Source organism: Rhinolophus sinicus, chromosome 17 (assembly GCF_057876585.1).
Source record: "Rhinolophus sinicus isolate RSI-liver-muscle chromosome 17, RSI-T2T, whole genome shotgun sequence".
Taxonomy (NCBI): domain Eukaryota; kingdom Metazoa; phylum Chordata; class Mammalia; order Chiroptera; family Rhinolophidae; genus Rhinolophus; species Rhinolophus sinicus.
Window position 1 is genome coordinate 136,453,249 of NC_142517.1, and position 14,188 is coordinate 136,467,436.

At 34.5% G+C, this 14,188-nt stretch overlaps 1 protein-coding gene across 4 annotated transcripts in view; it reads right to left on the minus strand.

Moving 5' to 3' along the window:
* The window catches only part of LRP1B (LDL receptor related protein 1B), a 1,805,568-nt gene that overhangs the window by 1,701,244 nt on the left and 90,136 nt on the right, over positions 1-14,188 (minus strand). The window lies entirely within an intron of this gene.

Here is a 14,188-nt window from a genome sequence, read left to right on the forward strand (position 1 = left end):
TAGTCCAATCTTGTCTTAAATAACAGTATTGCAGAGGAGATTAAAACACATAGTTTAACTATTTACATAAAAATATAAACATATTTTGGTTTTCAAATATGCACTGTCTGGAGCTGTTGGAGCCAGGAGTGGGTTATTTTTCATGATATTTCCTTATGGTACATCTTGTCCTCCTCATAAGAAGAATTGCTTTTCTCTATGACAAGGAAAGAGAAACATGAGCACTAAGCCGAAATTTCTCAAGTCGACAGCAACTTTGACTTTTATGGGTGCTAAAAGAATATGATCTATTCACTTGTTGCAGCTAGAAAAGATTTTGTAATTCATATCAGATTGCAAAAGGTCACCCTTACTCAGACAAAACAGATGAGGGGAATTTACATGGGCTTTGTGTGCAGAGTATGAGTACACATCTGGCCGTGTAAATACTGTTTTCCATAGAGAGTGGTCAGACTGCTATATTCATCTACTATTGATGCACATGTCAGAATCCCATAATTAAAAAAACCCAATTGACTGTCTAGTCAATCCTTTCATTTTGTAAATGAAGAAATTCCAATTTATAGAGATTATCCCTTTCCCAAACACAATGCCGGAAATAAGTGGAAAAAAATATATATTAGAACCCAGCATTCGTGATTTTTATTTTTTATCTTTCTATTACACATTCATAACATATATGTATAGTCTGTAAATATGGAGATTGTAAGGTAAATATAACAGGGAGAACATAATCCAGATTTTGTCCGTTAAGAGAACAGATGAAAATATATGAGTGGCATGTGAAACAGACTAACAGTAGCTGACCTTTATCAAGCGCTCGTTATATGCCAGGCCCTGTTCTAACTCCCTCCCAAGCATTTACCCACTTATTCCTTGCAGTAATCTACTGAGACAAGAGGGATTATTATAATTTCTTAGATTCAAAAACAGGGAGGGGCACACAGGTTAAGGAATGTGTCCAAGACCACAGAGCTTGGAAATAGTAACCAATTTTGGGGGCCGTATCCCAGAGTTACTGAATCAAAATCTTCAGAGGGCGAGTCTCAGAAAGTTTTAAAGTCTCCCTGTGTTGACATTCAAATTAAGACCACAGTGAGATAGGAATGTACTCCAAACAAAACAGCTAAAATAATAATTAAAAATAATGGCAATGTCAAATTTTGGTGAGGACATGGTGAAGCTTTTCTGGAAGTTGAAAGGTACAAATGAATACATGTCAAAGTCTTGCTGATTTTATGCATCTCAGAAGATACTGATGATTTCTTTCATCCCATTCGGAGAATTGCCTAGTCATAGAATAATAGAAATGAAAATGTATAATACATTCACTCTCAATTTATTTTCATATACAAACTAAGAAACTTGGGTCCAGAAAGGTGAAAGAGAGAAAGCTCCAAGAGAAAAAGCATTTAGTGATTAAAATAAAAAATAAAAAAAAAATGGAGGAAGTACAAGAATAAAAACACCTGTCCCTTAGTCCAGAGTTGTTCACAAGTTATTCTGGAAATTCTCATTCTCAAAACCCCAAACCCCCAACATCTCTCCAGCATATTTGAACCTCTAGAAAGCCCATCCTACTTTTCTTCAATATTTTTTTTCTTTTTTCCCTCACAGCATCTTTTTGATAAAACTTTAATCCATACTTTTCTAACTCTAGTAGATTCCTCTTGGTTTCTGGAGATTGTCTTTTTTTTTTTTTTTGTCAAAACTACTTGATGCATTTGATTTTTGTTGTAACAGGAAGATTAAAGAGGTTGAATTATTAGAGATTGAAATAAAGACCTCTTCTTTACTCAAACAACTAAACACTGGTTTCTTTCATATTTCTCTTTCCTAGTCATTTTTTACTCTCTCCACTACCTTCGAAAATACTCTTAGAAAACGAGTATTTATAGAAATAAAAGTCTTTATAGAAAAAAAAGTCTTTATGGTCTGTGTTCTGGTTTAATATTTGGATTTTAATGCATATGTATGATGAGCACATATTTCCATATGCATGTACTTAAATGATAAGCAACTAGAGGGTGGTAACTGGGGAGAATGCAGAGCCTTAAGGCATCTTGCATAAAACCAGTTGCAATTATGCTTCTCATCAAAGTTACAAAGATGGCTATAAAAGAATGAGTCACATTAAAAATCAATATTTACTTCTCATGTTCATTAAGGCAAGAAATGTGAATTGAAAATCCACTGCTAACATATTGATGGTTGTGATTTAAGTAAATTTATGGACTAGACAAATGGGTATATTTACATATTTAATAATAATCTTCATTATTTGCTTATTATATACAAATTTAAATGATAAATGACTCTGGACTATTTCCACAATTAAATTGGATACTGAGAAAATGATGAAAATGAGACGGCTGATATCTGTGGGCTAGGATATTATGAAGGAATGTTTTGGAAAGAAACATAAGCTGTAGTAGTATAAGGCAATTTAAATCCTGAATTACTAAATTTAACCTTTAGAGCATATATTAAAACCAGGGGCTCAACTAATAAAGCCATAAATTAGATTTGTATTGGGAATGGAGAGGGGTATAAGGTAAGTATAAGAAAGCTATTTGTGTAAGATTTTTATTAGAGATGATATGCCTAGGGCTCAAACTAGAAAGAAATCACTCTTGATGGTAAGGGCAGGCCTTGGTGATGTTATGTTGAAATTGGGGCTGGTTGTTCTAACTATTCAGTACTAAGCAGTGTCACTGAAGTATTTTAGCTTTTCTCAGCCACAATTTATTAGATATTTGAAATCCAAATGTTCCTCGGTCCCACTCAGACATATTTTTATCTCAGCTGATGTTGCAATTTTGTTCTTATAGACCTGTCAAAGACAATTTTTTTAAGGTTGCAGCATAATTTCAAGCTTTTCATGTTATTTCTTACAACCACCACATATTTTTACTCTGAATCATATATTTTAACTGTTTGTCATATATGTCCTTTTTACAAGTCTGCACACCGGTCTTCTATTTATTGTTTCTTTTTTAACTTTATCCACTATGATATGACTTTTGCGTGTGTGTGTTCATAATGAAATAAATGTGCACATTCTAGATAGACAGACATATATTATTAAACCACTACAATAATTTGTATTCTCATGTTATTTCTGAACTAAATATGTCTGGTAAAAGTAGATATATTTGGAGAACAGCAGATTTTCCTTATTCATTGATAGGATTCACTTAAAGTATTGGCTTTAAAGAAAAATGACACATTGTCAACTACTCTTCACATTCCCCACAACTGCTTTCCCAAATTTCCCTTCTTCCATTACTTCGCATCTGGTTACAGGTTGAAGAATGCCCCCAAATTTATATGTTGAAGCTCTAACCTCCCAGTACCTTATTTTTGACCTTATTTGGAAATAAAGTCATTGCAGATGTAATTAGTTAAGATGATGTCATACTAGAGCAGGGTGGGCCTTTATTTCAAGATGACTGGTGTTCTTATAAAAAAGAAGGTCACATAAAGAGAAAGATATACACATAGGGCAAATGCCTCATGAAGATTTAAATTATCGACCACAAGCCAAGGAACTGTCAGAACTAGGAGGAAGCCTACAACAGATCCTTCCCTAGCATCTTCAGAGGGTTGATGGACCCTTAACACCTTGATCGTGGACTTCTAGCCTGCAGAATTATAGAATACATTTCTGTTGTTTAAGCCACTCAGTGTGTGGTACATTGTTATAACAGCCCTAGCAAACCAATAGAGCATCTAACTAACTGTCCTACAGAAGTCAACAGGCAGGACCCAACTCATTCACTTCCTTCTTTCCTACCTGTTAGTTTATCTGCAGCTTCACCTGTTCTCTTCTCCTGTTTCAATGCCTGTGTTAATCCTTCTAGCCCATGAAAACCTTTCCACCATTGCTACTGATCCTATTTTCTCTCATCAATTCTATTCCACTTTCTGAATTATACATCATCAGTATATTAATCTCAGCTGAATCCTATCCTTCAGGCCATAACCATGGTCAGCTGTTTGCCTATTTAAAATAATTATCATCATCATAAAAAAGCTGTTACTTCTTTCTTTGCATTTATTAAAATGTGGTCAATAACTGTCTTACCTGTGGAAATTATTATTCTAAACATCAGGAGCCACATAATAGTACAAAACAATATTAACCACCTTCTTACTTTTAAAATGTTTGTCCCCCAAATATATCTTTAGTTATAAAGACATATACAGATATACATATATAGATATAGATGTAGATGTAGAGAAATAGTTATAGACATAAATACAGATATACATACAGATATACGAGGTCTGACAATAAGTTCACAAACTTGTTGCAACGATGTTGCTAACCTTTTTTCATATAAGAGGGATTATTAAGAATTTGTACCAACTGGACAAACAGTTAACCAAGTTTAGTATTTGGAAGTGTTGAAAAGGCTGTGTGAAAAAGTTAGACGACCTGAACTTTTCGCCAACAATTCATGGCTCCTGCATCATGACAATGCACCAGCTCACACAGCACTGTCTGTAGGGCAGTTTCTAGCCAGTAAACAAATCACTGTATTGGAACACCCTCCCTACTCACCTGATCAAGCCCCCAATGACTTCTTTCTTTATCCAAAGATAAAGGAAATATTGAAAAGAAGATATTTTGAGGACATTCAGGACATCGAGGGTAGTATGACGACAGCTCTGATAGGCATTCCAGAAAAAGAGCTCCAATATTGCTTTGAAGGGTGGACTAGGCACTGGCATTGGTGCATAGCTTCCCAAGGGGAATACTTCAAAGGTGACCATCGTGATATTCAACAATGGGGTATGCAGCACTTTTTCTAGGATGAATTTGTGAACTTAATTGTCAGACCTCGTATGTTTTTATTTATTTCCGTTTTTTGGTTTTGTTTTTGTGTTTATTTTTTTGGGCTTTATAAATGAAAATTATAACTAGACATGCAAGACTTTGAGCCCTACAGCCTAGCGCTTCCCTTTGTGGAAGACATTGAGGCTGTTCATTCATTGTGTAAGGTAAGGCTCATCTTGAGTCATCTCCCTATTGAGCTCAATGTGGATAAAACAGAAAACAGAAGACTGGAACATCATGGTAACCTCTCCCCTTCCCATTCTTTCAGTATCTGGCTGACTGATAACAGGTTTGTTAAATTTTAGTACAAATTTTAATACGATTTTGCATATGACTCTATCTATTATTCTTCTTTGCCTAAAATCTTAATAGCTGACTTCCATAACACCTCTTGCCTGGAACTCCTCCCTTTGATCACGACACCTCTTTTTAAATTATGTTTTCCTTATATCAACATTTCTCAGCCTTTCTAAAGTGAATATAAAAATTCCTTAGTTCCCCCAATTATGAGATTCTGTCACTTTCCTCGGCCCATTGAGAATCATTATCCCTACATCCCCAGATGTTGCCCAATTTAATTCCTATAATTTATATGACACTGTTGTTTTGAAATACAACATATTGTAATATTTAAAGGATTGTTTAAACTCTACTCCTCTAGAAATTGTACATTTGTCTGATTTCCCCACCCCAAATTTCTCTCTTAAAATGATGCCAATCCTTTTAATTATACTCTTAGACTTCTTACTGATTTTCATTTTCTTTCTTTATAACCTGTTTCATCTACTATCAGACATCTATTATTACTTATATGCCTATAACTTATTTTGTAGAACATGTATACATTGTTTTTCTCCTTCCCATTCTCCCTTCCACACATGCTTTCTCATTGATATTAAACCAGAGATTGGTTAGAGAGTTGGCCCTCATTCAAGAAGTTAAATGGGCAAGAGAATGGACTTAATCCCAGTCCCTTTGGTGCAACATAATCTAAACCAATCCTGGTTGTTTCATTTTCCTTCTTTAGGTAGCAGTGTATGTCCTAGTCATTATCAATGAGATGGGTGGTCTGTCACTAGTATCCGAAAGCTATCATTCAACGAGGAATCTTTCACCTGAGTTCCAGACTCATATTTTCAAATATTCATTTTCCAGCTATATCACATGTAACTCAAATCTAACTTGTTCAAAAGAGAACACATTTTGTTCCATAATCTCAACTTGATCTTCTGCCTGAGTTTAGTTTGTGTCTTGAAATTATAGTCTATTATGCCCACAAATACAGGCCAGAATTTGGAGTCATCTCCACCTCCCTAACATTGTGTTTCTCAGGTGGACACAAAGTCCTGACGATTCTACCTGCAAAACATCTCTCAAATCTATCCTTCTTTCCATAGTCTTCTCGCCTGGAATATTTGTGCTTCCTTGTCACCCAGCTAATCAGTTCTGTACACTGCTTTCACAATTGTGCTTCTAAAACATACAGTTTTAAAAAATCTTTAAAAGTATCATCATAAATTTTATGCTACCTTTTGGAATAAATTCTTAACCCTATAATAATATCAAATTTGCTTATGATCCTGACATTTTTGCTTAATCTCTAAGCGTATTCACCCATATCCTAGCTATAGCTGTCTACTCACATTCCCTAAATATTTTGTGGGATAAAATATATTTTTATTTGTACAGTTCCCTCTGCATAGCATACCTTTATTTTCTATTGAGCTGACAGACTCTACTTTCAGTGGTGCCTCCTCTGGTGGTAAACATGTTGGGACCCAATCCCTAGAATTGGAATTAATCATTCTTTGGGGAAGCATTATTCAGTTCTCATTGCATGCGCATTATGTATGATTTGTATTTTTAGTACTGAAGTGATTAAATATTGTATATTGAATGTCTTGATTTGAAAAATGTTGCTATTAACTCCTAAATGGATACTAGGATCTTCACTGTTCAAATAAAACATGGTGAAATAAATCTTTACATTCAGAAATCTATGACATCATAAACAAGCTTGTGATAATACCAAACAACAATATTCAGAATGGATAGCCACCTACACTATAATAATAGTAGAATAGGGTATATGTCATATTATGATAGTAACTATAAGCCTAGCAGCATCTAGAAAATATTAATAGTAGCCCTTCAATAATTTTTAATGATTCTTCCAGTTTTATTTTTAAAATATATTTTGAAAAGCTATAAAATTATGATAAAGTAAACAATTTATTGGTAGAATAAGAATATTTGATACAGAAATGCAATTAAATAATCATGATTGATTAAAGATCTAAAACCCATTCCATTCATTTACCAATCATGTAAAATGGGTAGGATGAACTGTACTAATCCTTGTCAGTGATATAAGTAATGTCTTCTAGAAACCAATAACAAGTGGACCAATACTATCAACATTTGTTTTTTTATATCCATTTTCTTGGGTTTGACTTGTTTTTCCCAAGAAAAAGTCCCAGTTACATAATAGTCACAAGCAGTTTGAGGCCGAATTGAATCGGCCTTTCTGTATAGCATGGCAGGACACCCGTAATGGCTTCCTCCCTACCTGTGGGTAATGGTGCAGGTGCTATATTAAGAACCACCATGGCAATACTCCAGCCACTTGAAGAAATTTTCCCAGCACAGGTGGTTCTTAAGCTTGGCTGCTCATCAAAATCACTGGTGGAGCTTTAAAGAAATGCAGGTGCCTGGGCCCTAATTATGAAGAGAAACTTATTTCAGCATCTTTGCGTATTGGAGCCCATTCATTTGTATTTTAAAAATCTCCACAGATGGTTGAATGTGCAGCTTGTGTTGAGAACCACTATAATATGTAACCTTTACATTCTGACCTTCCTTTTGAAGTCACCTTCCTTTATCCTTCTTATGTGGTCAGAATAAACCCCACTGCTTATAGGTTTTATTTCTGTAAATCATAGTTAGGTCTAGTTGTTTTGGTGACTATTTCATCTCTGGATTTTGTCTTTTAAATTCATTTAACTCCTTGCTCTGCAACTCACAGGTCAATCCACCTTTTCCCTAAACAGTTTCCAGATGACAGAATGTTACCCCAGGATCACTGCCCCAGACCATACCTTGATAATATTCTCTTTTTAGTCTGACCTGGCCAGAAGCAAAGATAGTGAGCATACAAGTCTTCAAAACTTGTTATTTTCCTGCTCAGAGACTACCTGATGTGACCTGTCATCAGACATGGAGAAGCCCAAGCATTTAATGGCCAATTTAAAATGAGAAAGTCATATCGACCATTGACATTTTAAAACATAATATTCAGTTAATTAGAATAGATCTAGTCCAGAGGCTCAATCTTATAAAACGACATTTTTGAACAATTACATATTTGTTTTTCCTTTCCCTCGACACTTGATTTCTTAATACTAGATTTATACATTTCTTATTATCCATCATTTTGAATGCCTAATTTCTGTTATTATTATACTAAATGGCAAGATAATATGAAGTTCAGAAGATGAAAAAAATGTGTAGAGTTTTATAATCCTCAAAACTGTCATTGAGAAAGAAAATGTTGGAAGATTAACATTTTCACTGAAATTTCTTATAAATTAAAATCTGTTCCACAAGTTAGACAATGAAATTTCTTCCATTAAAGTAATAACAAATTCAAAACAGACACAACTGCTTTCATGGCTTAATTATGAAAATTGCAAATTTTTATAGGAGCAATATACATATCCAACTACCTTGGCAAAGTCCTTGATACATCTATTTTAATTACACAAATTCAAAAGTGTTGAATTCACTAAGTATTACATATAGTCATGTTTTCCCAATAAAAACATAAAGATTTCTAACCCATGGAGATGCTTGTTTTGTATCTACAATACAGATTGGTACTACGTAGCTCAATCAATATTTTAAAAAAATATACAAGGACCCAATTATACTCAAAAAGTGGATTTGAGAGTCACTGATGTTGGGTCACAGAGATTACTCTGTGTAACTATGACATGAATGAAAAATGAGACTCATTAATGCTGATAGGCATCAGGCTTCTTTTTATCATTGTTTATGTTCCTAAGTGCCTGAAGTATAGGAATGCTCAAAACCAACACAAAAACAAAACCGCAGGGCTATTTTGAATTCTATATACCTGAAGAAAAATGTCAAAAAGGAGATTTATTTTAGATTCACCTCCATGCTGCTCTGTCTTTCAGCAGACTTGGCTTTCCAAGTTTATCCAGCCTAGTGGTTTTGGCCATTATCATATCCTCCAGGGAATACTGGGAAATGAGTTACAAAGACCAAACACCATGAACATTGTGCTGTTTGTAAGTCTGGTTGAGAACTAAATAGGGACAGGAGCACAGCTGCAGACACACAGCAGGTAGAGAACCACTTAAGAGATAATGAAAAGTAGCAGGATAATAAGTGTAGAGGGAGAGAAAAAATTCAGAACCTGAGGTGAAACCCTGGAGTGACAACAAACCTGGAAGAGTTAAAGAAACACAATACTTAAATTTCTACTTTGAAATCTCCAATCTGGAAAAGGGAGGATCTGTAGGATAGTATTTATCATTAAAAGACGGGGAAATCTAGTACAGGGAAAAGGACACTGGACTCTGATTGCAGAATCTGACTCCGGCTTGAGCCCAGTCACTGACTGGTATGTGACTTTCAGGAAGCTGTTTATAACAACCACTTTTGGTCTCAATCTTAAAATGACAACAGTGGACTAGAAGTTTCAATTATATATTTTCTACAGTTCTAAAAGTTTATAAATTCTAAGTACACACAGTTTTAAAGAGCTATACAGCGAAGAATATTAGACATGTATTTGGTAATAACCACAGGCTTGTAGCTGAAACATACAGTGGCCCCATCAGTTTCCTGTTCAGCATCCCTAAGAGGAGTGTGACCTCTTAGATCCGCAGCAGTGAGAGAAGGCGCCACCTAATGAGGCAGCTCTTCTGCGTCTGGAGCATTTGCTCTTCTGTTTACCTCATACTCATCTTCTCATCTTCCGGTAGCTTTTACCCCTGGATCCAGTTCTATCCTCAAACTAATATAAAAGAAATACATTTCCTTTCCAAATACTTAAAGCAACGTTTTTGATCTCCTTAAATTTTATCTTATCTAGGTTATGAATATTCCTGTTTCTTTTGAGCTCCTGCTCATTTACATGATGAAGGAACTTAAGAAGCAAAAGGACTGCTGACTTCCACACAGGCTCAATCTGCTGGTGTCTGTTTTAAATGGTAATATCCTGAATACAATTATTGAGACAGGAGCCCCAAATTTTGAATAATTTCATGTGATTAGTATCAAGGATGACACAATGAAATTTAGCTCGTAAGCACCAAGAAAAGGATATGAGGTTGAACTGCATTTGTTGCTGATATTTGAGGCATGCAGTTCTCAAGAATTGACAGTGATTTAAAAACAAACAAACAAACAAACAAACAAAAAAACCCCAGCAATAGCAATTATCAAGTTATAGGGTCAGTCACTGTACTAAGGCCTTTTCATTATTTACATCATTTAATGGAAACAGGCAATTTGATAAAACAGGTTCTTCTCACTTTCCGTGAAAGGGATGGTTCTTAGGGAAGAAGCCCTTTGCTCTGCATGAAAGCACATCTGGAATTACATTTACTTGGGACAGCATTTCTTCCTCTATGATCTAAAGCTTTGGGCCTATCAAAACCATTCATCATCCTCTGTGCACTTTTCAACTGGGCAAAACCACCCAGTGAATCCCATTTCTTCTTATCTGTACATATTTCCTCTCCACGTTTCACTTAAGTGAGATGTAGCTTTTTTTGCTTTTTTTCTTTTTTCTTTTTTGGTATTCATCTGATATATCCATCCTGGACAGTAGAAAAGACTCGTGTAGACTTCATACCAAGACGTTAGGCAAGTCTAGGTCAGTTGCTGTCTTTTCCTTGCTCTTGTATAGACTTCATGTCACGATATAGCAACAGCCCACAAGAAAATATCCACACCTGAAGACTTCCATGCATTAACATTTCTGATGCAGCAAACAACATGTAGGCATAATTTCTTTCCTCTTTCTTTGTACTGTCTTTACAGTTTGTCATGAAAAGTGGGGTTTTATCAAGGCAGGATAAAATTTAAGTGGGAATGATTACGAAATTTACAATCATTGGAAGCTTTTCTATGTCAAATAGCCTTAGTAGTGTACCTCAGTGAGCCAGGCTGGGGATAGCCATGGATGGCTTGTCTACATTGCACATTAGCATCATAACACCAGTAAAATCTCTCCAAATCCTGTGATCCTGTGAGCCATAGCAATCTCTGTCATCCCTATGTTTTCTTAGAACCCCTTAGAAAATACTGTGATGTGTGGATGTGTGCAAGGGACAGATCAGGTTTACTGGAAATAGCAGTTAGGTGGTTCTGGTTCTGAAACAAAGAACAGAATAGGTGCTAAGGAATGATAGCTGCCTTATAATGCTCAGATTAAAAGAATAGCAGTAAGTAGAACCTTTACCGAAACACAAACCTAATAGAATTGCTGGAACAGTGGGGATCTGGTATGAACGTGTGCTAGGGCATGTCTGACTACACAAATGAGAGTAGCTGGATATGGTGTTGACTAGTGGGGCAGAGAAAAGTAGAGGTGGTAATATGAAAATGTACTTTTATAAATCTGAATTTAGCTATTTTATATTTGAATGTGCTTCTAGCTGTCATTCCCTATTCCTCATTGTTTTGTATCATCTAGAAATGTCAAAAATATTTTAAGTCAGTGCTAACATTTTTGAAAGTGCTTGACAAAAGCAGAGGAAATTGGAGGATCCCATAGAGTTACAACGATCAATTAAGCAGCACTTTCAAGAAACTTGTTATTTGATCAGTTATAAAACTCAGCTAATTCTATTTTTAATAGTTCCTCCTTTTGGGCTATTGGGATCCATTAAATTAATTGCAAATATGGAAATACAACTGATATGATGTATCTTCCCACCTCTAATTCTTCTCTCGAGAGTACTCTAATACCATTAACAAATAAAATGAGATCGAATTAGGATGTATTTGTATTTGTTTATATGTTTGGTGAACACAATTTGGTTTCCAGTGATTTACTTTTTTCAATAAAGTGCTGCAGCCATCTATTTAACAATCACATTGTTTGCCTAGAAATAATACTGAGTTTATAATATTTTTCATTACTTTAATCGGAAAATTTCCATGTTTTCAGTCTTCCTCTAAATCTTCTACTTGCTATAATACATCAAAGAACAAAAAGTTTTGGAAATAATATTTGCATGTTCTCGGCAGTACATTTATTCTAAAGAAGAAGCTTGAAATCATTTAGAGAAACTCTATGTTCTCACTTAATTTCCTCATCTCATGTTTAGTTCAGTTTCTTTATGAGGGTTTGTTCTGCCTTCACCATTTGAAATGTATTCTCCTTAATAGAGATGAAAGCAAAATAGACTAAAAACAAGTTATGCATTACCCCCACGGAATCAAAGGGAAACTATCTCAAATATAGTCTAGAAAAAGCACATAAAAAACCCTACTGGTCTGAAAACAAGATTAAAAAATCAACAAATAACATTTTTATTAAGTAGCCTACTCTGTGAGTGATTCATGTCTATTAAAATGTCAACCACATTTTCAAGGAAAATGGAAGATTGAACTATTTAGCCTAGCAGTCAAGATCTAGACTATTTTTCTTTTTCCTCTCTCTTTTCAAAATGGATTGACTTGAATTTTAGCTGATTGACAGTCAAGACCTATATGACAAAATAAAGGAAGTTTTGATTATATAACTGCAAAGACTTGAATCTAAAGATTTTAGTGAGTAGCTACAACCTCAGGCACCCTTGGCTACTCTTTCTGGCACCATTATTTATGTAGAGTCCAGTGAGACATCTACAAACTTCAATGTTTCAACAATTCACTGAGTACTTCTACTGAGTTATTCCCTTAGCCTGTAAAAATATATTTGTAAATGTCATGGAACCAATGACAACTTTTCTTTTTACTGATTTATTTTCTTCCTGGACCCATATTTATTTTTGTAGTTGAATCCTCATGCTTTTAGTTAAGACTGCATCTTTGATAGGGAGAAGGAGATTTGTAACTTGCCTTTGGTAGTAGGTCCCAGAGATCTGTCAGTGACAAGGAAGGGGTTATATAAAAACCTCAGAGGAGCAGTTGGTCACTCCAAGGCACAGCTACATTTGACTAGTTAGCTGTGTGGAAGCTGGAACTGAATTTATGTAACCGAGACAAGTTTTCATTGGAATAAACATAAAGAAGGAGTGGAAAGAAAAGCTGTTAGGTAGAAAGTGTAAGTCTATTACATAATATTAAAATAATAAAAAAGGGCAATTATATTGGCTGAGGCTACAATTTTGGAAAACTGTATCTTCTAATAAAGAACCAAACTAGAGAAGCAAAATGAAAAAAAAAAAAAAAAAAAAAAAAAAAAAAGCCTTTTTTTGTTTGTTTGATCTTTTCATTTGACTACTTTTGAAAACCAAAGAAATTATTTTTTAAAACACCATTTTGGCTCTTATTAAGACTAAACGCTATAGGAATTAATGAATTTCTAAGAATTTTTAGGATGAATTTCTGTTGTGCTGGCTTGTATTATAGGTATTTTAATTTTCAGTAACAGCTCACCAAGGAGTGAAGAAGACAAAACCTGAATATCAGTGCATGAGTACATAAAGTCCAAGAGTTTACTTTTGCAAAGATATTATGTAGATTTTAAATTACATATTGTCCAAAATTTCCCAGCAGAATTTTAAAATCTAAAACTCGAATATTATACATATTTTAATCTTATGGAGACCATGAACCTAAATTAAAATTAGTCTACACAATTATACTGCTCCTCCTTATGGGAGAAAAGATGGTTATTTTTTATTATGATAAATAAATGAAGAAGTGTTAAATTTGAGGATGTAACTTCAAAGTAAATGCTAAAAAGAATGTTACATGTGTGGTTTTGTCAACAGTCAGCTTCTCCTCCATAATGTGTGCTGTAAGCTAGCCACATGAAGTAAATGACTTTGGCCTTAACTGAATGCTGCTGTCTGTAGTACATCAGAACCCCAGCCTGCTGATAATAAGCCTTACTTGGCAGTAATCTACATATAGTGGCATTTGGAAAACTACAATAATGATGATGAAATTAAAACCCCAGAATTTAAGTAGCACATAGGTCAATGTGCTATAAAAATGTAGGTAAGACTAATAATGATCTCTAAAATGTTTTTGTTCATTGGTGAAGGCTGAGCTAATTAGGACAGGAAGCGCAAAAAAAATACATATATATATTTATATTTATATATATTTCATATACACACACACACATATATA